Genomic DNA, 7,143 nt, shown 5'->3' with positions numbered 1-7,143 from the left:
AAAGAACTGATTATTTCAAATTAATATGTATAAAGTTTAATTTTATAATAATTAATTTTTAATAGATTGTTTAATTTACTTTTGCTTATATATGTATATTTTATGTTTCATAATGTGTATCATGTTCACAGTTATGAAAACAAAAGGTAGTTTATACAGTCCTGATTATTTTGGTTAGATTAATTGGTTCTTAGTTATATCTGCAACGAAAATAAAACTTAATTACTTTTATTATTTTTTCTATTAAATACATTATTCATTGTATTGAGTTATTGTAACATTTTTGGAATCAAAAATGTACTGCTACAGTAAACCTTGCATGATTTATTGTAGAAAAATTAATTTCGTTTCAAGATTACAAGTGGTAAAATAAACAAACAATACCAAATCAAGAAATTGTCATAGTTCCTTCATAATGAATTGGATCTATGTTAAAATGTTATATCTTACCCTGTACTGTATCATTAATAGCGATGCTTTATAATAATTATACATTAATCTATGATATGTATAATTTAAGATTATTTGGGCGTCCTATATTTTCTTTATTATTGATTTATAGTGATTCACAAGTGTGGTTAGGTAGAGTTGAATGCTTGCTAGCTTTGTTACTAAGGTACCGCAGGATTTAATGCCGTTGGGGCATAGAGGCTTGTATTTGTTTAGACTAGATGCCGCAGTCCTGATGATAATATTCACATTAGTCTCTTGTCGGCAAGCTTGAATTGTTAAATATAGGGGTTTTATATCTTTGTGTAATTATTTCTTATATTTATTGCAGATTTTTAGCCTTTTTATTTTTTTTTATAAGTAACCTTAAGATATAAAGACAAACAATATATAAATATTCGAAAAGCAGAAGTTTGAATAAGAGACGTGAGACGACAAATATATAATATATTATGCCTACATATTAGTTTTTAAATTTAAAGCTTTATTGTGAAAAATTATTCTCTACCATTAGCTGCTACTTTTTTTCTACCTTTAAGGTAATTTACGGATTCCATCCCGAAGGAAGTATATATCTTTTGAAGGTATCTACGAATTGACCCATATTTTGGTATATTTGTAAGAAGCAAAGCGGTGCTCAAACAGGTCACGACTCATATGTCGGAGCAAGTTGTAATCAGGAGAAAGGTTTGGAGAATATTCCATTTTAATACTTCCAAGTATGTTTTAACTGGTTTTGCAACATGGGGTCGGCATTATTGTGTCCTTGCTCGTATTGTGGCCGTTGTTTGTGCAGTGTTTATCTCAAACACATCTATTGTAGTCGGTAGCAATCATCATTAATGGTTTAATCGAGTAATACCTTCAAATCCTCATCTTCTAGTTTTTTGGCTGTTCAGAATGGTCTTTATCCTCGATGTCAATATCACCACTTTTAGAACGTTGAAACCAGTATTCATATTTCGATGAAATCGAGCATGGCTGCCATAAGCTGCACACATAATTCAATTATCTTTAGCCGCCATATTCAACATGAAGTTGGTAAATCCTTTAATATTGATGTATACTTGATATTTTTAAAGGGAATTAACAAGTATATTATAATAGATAATAAACCATTTAAGTTTATAGTGTAAAATGATCAAATTAATTATTCTATCTACCTTTATTTTGGTTTACATAATACGTTAGCATATGAATGTCGCTTCTTTAAATCCACTTTTTTCAAATAAATGTTTTATGCATACATGACGTATATGATTATGAGTTATGGTTCTATAAATGTATATCATGGTTGAATTTTATCTCTATGTCTAGATAACAATATTAAATCAGATAAGCTCAGATCAAAACTTATAAAAAAAAGATAAGGGCCAAATAAGAAATAAGAAGACTAAACAAAAATAATTATAATAAAACGTAACGACGTAATTTTGGCTGATATAGATGTTAATACTTCTAGTGAAGAGCAAAATTCTATAGGGCTTGATATTTGATAAAGACAATACTAACGCGTTTACGTAATATAAAAATATTTTCTGTCTTTGGATTAGCGAAAACTATATTTTTATGTACAATAGCACTATCTTTAGAATTATAGTTAGTTTTTCTAATTATGCAGGGGAGACATTTCTTAAGACTCTTTCTATATATATATATATATATATATATATATATATATATATATATATATATATATATATATATATATATATATATATATATATATATATATTGCACTAATTGAATATATAACTTTTGTAACTGTTTTTAGGCTGTGATATTATATTATGTTATGTATATATATATATATATATATATGTATATATATATATATATATATATATATATATATATATATATATATATATATATTATAGCATGTTAACTGTTAAATAATGAATTAGGCATGTTTATTGGTCAATTAAATATTGTTTTACGATACGCTTTTGGATTACGCATATGCATCACTGAATTTTTAGTGGCTATTTTGAATCAAATTGTTGATAATTTTGTGATATTCAGTCACCAACAATTATGAGTTTTCCAGGTTGAAAAAACAAAATTATTATCCAATCACCGATCCATATTCGCACTTATTCAGCGTTTCGAAACCATGTCATAGTCAAGCCATGCTGCATCGATCTGAACAAGTGGTAATTAGAAGGCGCTATATCTGATGTTTCCAATAATTCTTCTAACGTGTAACCAGTTACGTCACTATTACTGCTTTTTTTGCAATAGTACGTCGTTTAATTACTTCATATTATGATATATTATCATGAATATTATGCTTCTGTGTTAATGTGGGTAGCTGTCCTGGACTTACTTGCATTTTTGCACTTTGCACTTGAAATTTCCGCAAGAAATCCACTATATTTTTTACTTGAAAAGGAAATGCAACGTGGAAACAGTTTGAAGTGGCAATTTCAGTCAACTCGTTATCAGTAATTCAGTCAACTATTTTCCATCATTTTGGATAACTTTCATCGTATTTAAATGTCTGGAATTAGTTGATTAATCAACTTCTTAGCTGTCCGAATGTTCTTTGAGAGTTTCAGCTAGGCTTTTGCCCATTAAGTCTTCATTTCATTTCATTACATTCATTGACATTCATTGTCTTCGAACTTTCTTGGTTTTCGAGGCCGTTTCCACAAATCACCACCTTCAAATCGCTGAAACCAAAACAGGAAATAGGGATATGACGTAACACCGCCACAACTTTTTAAAATGGCTGATGGTAGGAGATTTCTTGATTATACGACAAAAGTAACTAAAATATCAAAAATGTTATTTCGAACGTTCCGTTTACTGAATGGTTCAATAACATTAAATAGAAACTATTGTTTTATGTAGAGAAATATTAAAACTATCGAAGTTATCTGTTAGGTTATCTTTGATAGTTTAATACTTGTTTACATTTATACTTCGCATTTTCACTAATAGAATAGTTCCTAATATAAAACATGATAATTACAAATTCCTTAATTCTCGCTAATATAGCAGTAGGACCTTTGTTCATAATTCTGATGGATTGACTCAATACATTCAAATATTGCTTAAATGTGTAGATAAGAATGTTATTTTCATGTGTCCTTACGCAATTTTGGCAATTTTAGAGAGTATCATCAGGAAGAAAGTAATAATTGTTTTTTTATTGAAAAAACAAGCCCGTAAACAATGTAAAATCTACAGAGGTATAAGTTGCCTATAAGTTGTCGGGAAAGTATTTATAAAAATAATACAAATGAGATCTCAAAGAGTTTGAGGAGCTTGCTCGGCCTATCTGAGAAGATCAAAAGGGATTTAGAGTTAATGGCGGTTATGTACATAAGATTTTCGCTCTTCGTATTGATATTATCTCTGCCAGCGATTGTCTTCACTGGTCTTTCCTTAATTTTTAATAAAACATCGCTGCGTGCCGGGGCGAAAGTATGTGTTAAAATCGTTTGAGATCCGAGCCGGTGTTCGCCAAAGATATGTCTGCTGCTATTCAACGTTATACTTATTCAAGTTCTTGACAATATGTATGGCGTTCATTATGATGCTACAAACTCTTTGAAGTTCTGATGTTCTTTGGTGATAGCGCTATATTGGCTGATGCAAATGTTGATGCATCTAGAGAAGAACTGCTATATGGTTTGATAATTAATGAAGACAAGACTAACGCGTTTTCAACTGACTGAGCGCTTTCTATTGTAAATTTCAATGGGATCTAGTTAGAGCAGGAGTTCAAGTAGTGGGGATCAGCAATTCAGGAGAAGAGGTGTCATGTACTGCTGAACTAATAAGCCGAACCGGAAAGATGCTGGAGCTTTTACTTCTCTAAGGTGGTGAGCGTGGAATAGACCAAATATTATAATCTTCTGCATGGATCGGAGACTTGGACAGTGTCTGATCTATCCGTCCTATCGGATTATATTTTTTAATCTATGTAAAATATATTTTGTATTAATTACATCTTACATTTGATATGTTTAGTAAAATCTTAATTTACAAATTAATTTATTTCTACCGTTTTATTGTATCTTCACCAATACACAAGCAAGGCAAATACGGGATAAATTAATCAGTCTGTATTTCCCAAATTAAAATAAAATAAACTTAGGCTAAAGTTAAGAGTAATACTTTATACTACAAGATTGCGTGGTTTGGCTCGCTTCAATCTTCTAATTTTCTGCACATTGTCGTGATTTAGTAACTTTATTTCATGCTTAAGGCGAATTTTTGATAACGTTAATCTATTTGATTTCGATGTCATTGTGCAGTTCGTTGGTTACGTAGCGATAAGTCTTGGAATTTAATTGCAGAACTTTGTTTAGGTTGCGTTGGTTTAATGTTTTAGTGCAATCCTTTATTTACACTCCATATGTTATTGGCTTTATGAGCGATTGATAAATAAATCTCTTTGATTTACACCAGGTTGTTAGTATTTTCCGACTAACCAGTACAACTGCTTGAGTTTGAAACTAATCTGCTCTCGTTTTGAGGATGTTTCTAATTTAATTTACCATCAAGATGGCTTCCAAGGTATTTAACTGATTCTGCTTGAGAAATCAGGCATCTGTAGTGATATAATTACGTTTTTAAAATTAAACACGGACATATTTGAAGCTTTTAAGTTGTCCAAATTCCATTTATACATCTATTGATTCAACTCAATTTATCATAGCTTTCTGTGGTTAAATAAACTTTATGGGCTGAAGACGTAGCGAATAGTTACGAAAAAAAATTGGATCGACATCATAGATATATTCATCAATCATAGATTGCCAATGCAGGACTAACAACTTTGGTTGAGAAATATACACTTTCCTCGAGCGTCAGCTATGGACTGATGATGATGGTGACTTTCACCTCCCATCTGGCGAGTTTCTGAAGACCATTTCACTCGCGTTTTATAGGAATGTGACGTATAATACATTAAATAAATAAATATCTACCATAGTAATTAATATTACTTAACTATCAGTATATATATACATATATCTTTAGAAAACTGAAAAAGAAATTTGCGATTTGGAGCTACTTCCAGATATCGAGCGTTTATTTTCAAGCAGAAACTGACAATTTGAACTTTAAATGCTGAATTTGAACTAGCCGGGCAGGGCAATCTCCTGATAAAGGATAATTAATTGAATTTGTAAAATGTCTTTATCAATATAACAAAGTTTGTTTGCTTCTTCGGAGAAATATCCAATTTCTTTGAATTAATTAAATTAGTTGGGCTAAAGAGCCAACGAAATAAAAAACTCCTAAAATTTCATTTACTCTGAACTTAATGTCTGTAACAGTTTGGAGAGTATAATTGTATTTAAATAATTAAGTACTTTTTAATTACAAATTTAAACAATTGCATTGCTCTAATTATACTGGACAAAAATATTTTTAAATGTTTTTTTTTTCAGTTTATGATTAAAATTTTATTAAATTGCAGTACATTTTTGGTTCCTATAATATATTCTCTATTTCTTATAATATGAAGTCGAAGATCATTTCAGTAAGTCCTCTGTGTAAAATATAGTGTTCTAAATCTTGTTCTAAAGTCTATAGATCTAGTCCATTCATCTGATCGAATGATAATAAACCTTTCAGTCTAAGCACTTATATTTACCGATTTCTCCGTCAGTTGTGGACCGGTTTTCAAAATTCTTTTGTTTATTCATTTATTTATTATTTTAATTATTTTATTATTTATTATTTATATTTTTTATTTATTATTTTTAATTATTTATTCTTTTTATTTATTTATTAAAGTGCATTTCCGAGGTGGTCCCATTGGAACCAAATCAGGATCTGATGGTGGGATGTACAATGTTGTCATATATTTTTGTTATCTACCATATACACAATTTAGCTTAATACCTACCTAAACCTATTTATCTATTTACAATATTATTTTATCTACTACCAACTGATCAGTTTGAAGACAGTACGGGTGAAAAATTAGATTTGTGTTGTTTGTAAATTAATTTTGTGTATGTTCCGTTCAAACTACCGCGGCGTGCAGACGTACCTTTCAGAACGCTCTGTTGTAAAAAAATCTGTGTTACTGTTAGTGTTATAAAAGTGCCGGTCATAAAAAGGGTAAACCTAGTCTCAACCATTGAGAACGTGATTTAAAACGTGCACTAGTGAACGTGAACTTTAAAATTTATTTTTTATAAGCAAGACTCTACCTTCTGGGAATTTTCTTTGTTATTTTCGGAACGGTAAACCGAGCGAGCAAAATATGACGCGCTTAAAAAATAATTTAAATTAAACATTTAATAACTACTAAGTGATCTGTATTGTAATTTCAATACGTAATGGCTAATCTACAACATCTTTCTGTTGATTCGTCAATTGAATCACCCGTTATTCGAAATAACAATTAACTGTCAATAACTGAAACCCCTCAAATGCACGAATGGAACATTGTTACAAACAAAAAAAGCATAAGAAGTTTCGAAGAACAATTAGTCCGAAAACAGAAGAAAATCAGCGACTATTGGTTTCAAAAACCCCTCCCAACATACAACAGTTTCAGTGCCTTGACAGAAGAGATAAAAAAGAACCAGAACAACAAATAAAACCAACCAAAAGCAATTCCCAGACCACCCCCAATAACAGGTGTTGTTAAACATCTGCATGACTTGTTCAAGACAATATCCAATCATTATACAATAAAAACAAGCGGATCCGAAACAATGA

This window comes from Rhynchophorus ferrugineus, unplaced genomic scaffold (assembly GCF_030347505.1).
Source record: "Rhynchophorus ferrugineus isolate W39M unplaced genomic scaffold, kcgeb_rfMv2 rfM2, whole genome shotgun sequence".
Taxonomy (NCBI): Eukaryota; Metazoa; Arthropoda; class Insecta; order Coleoptera; family Curculionidae; genus Rhynchophorus; species Rhynchophorus ferrugineus.
This window is presented reverse-complemented; position numbering follows the sequence as displayed.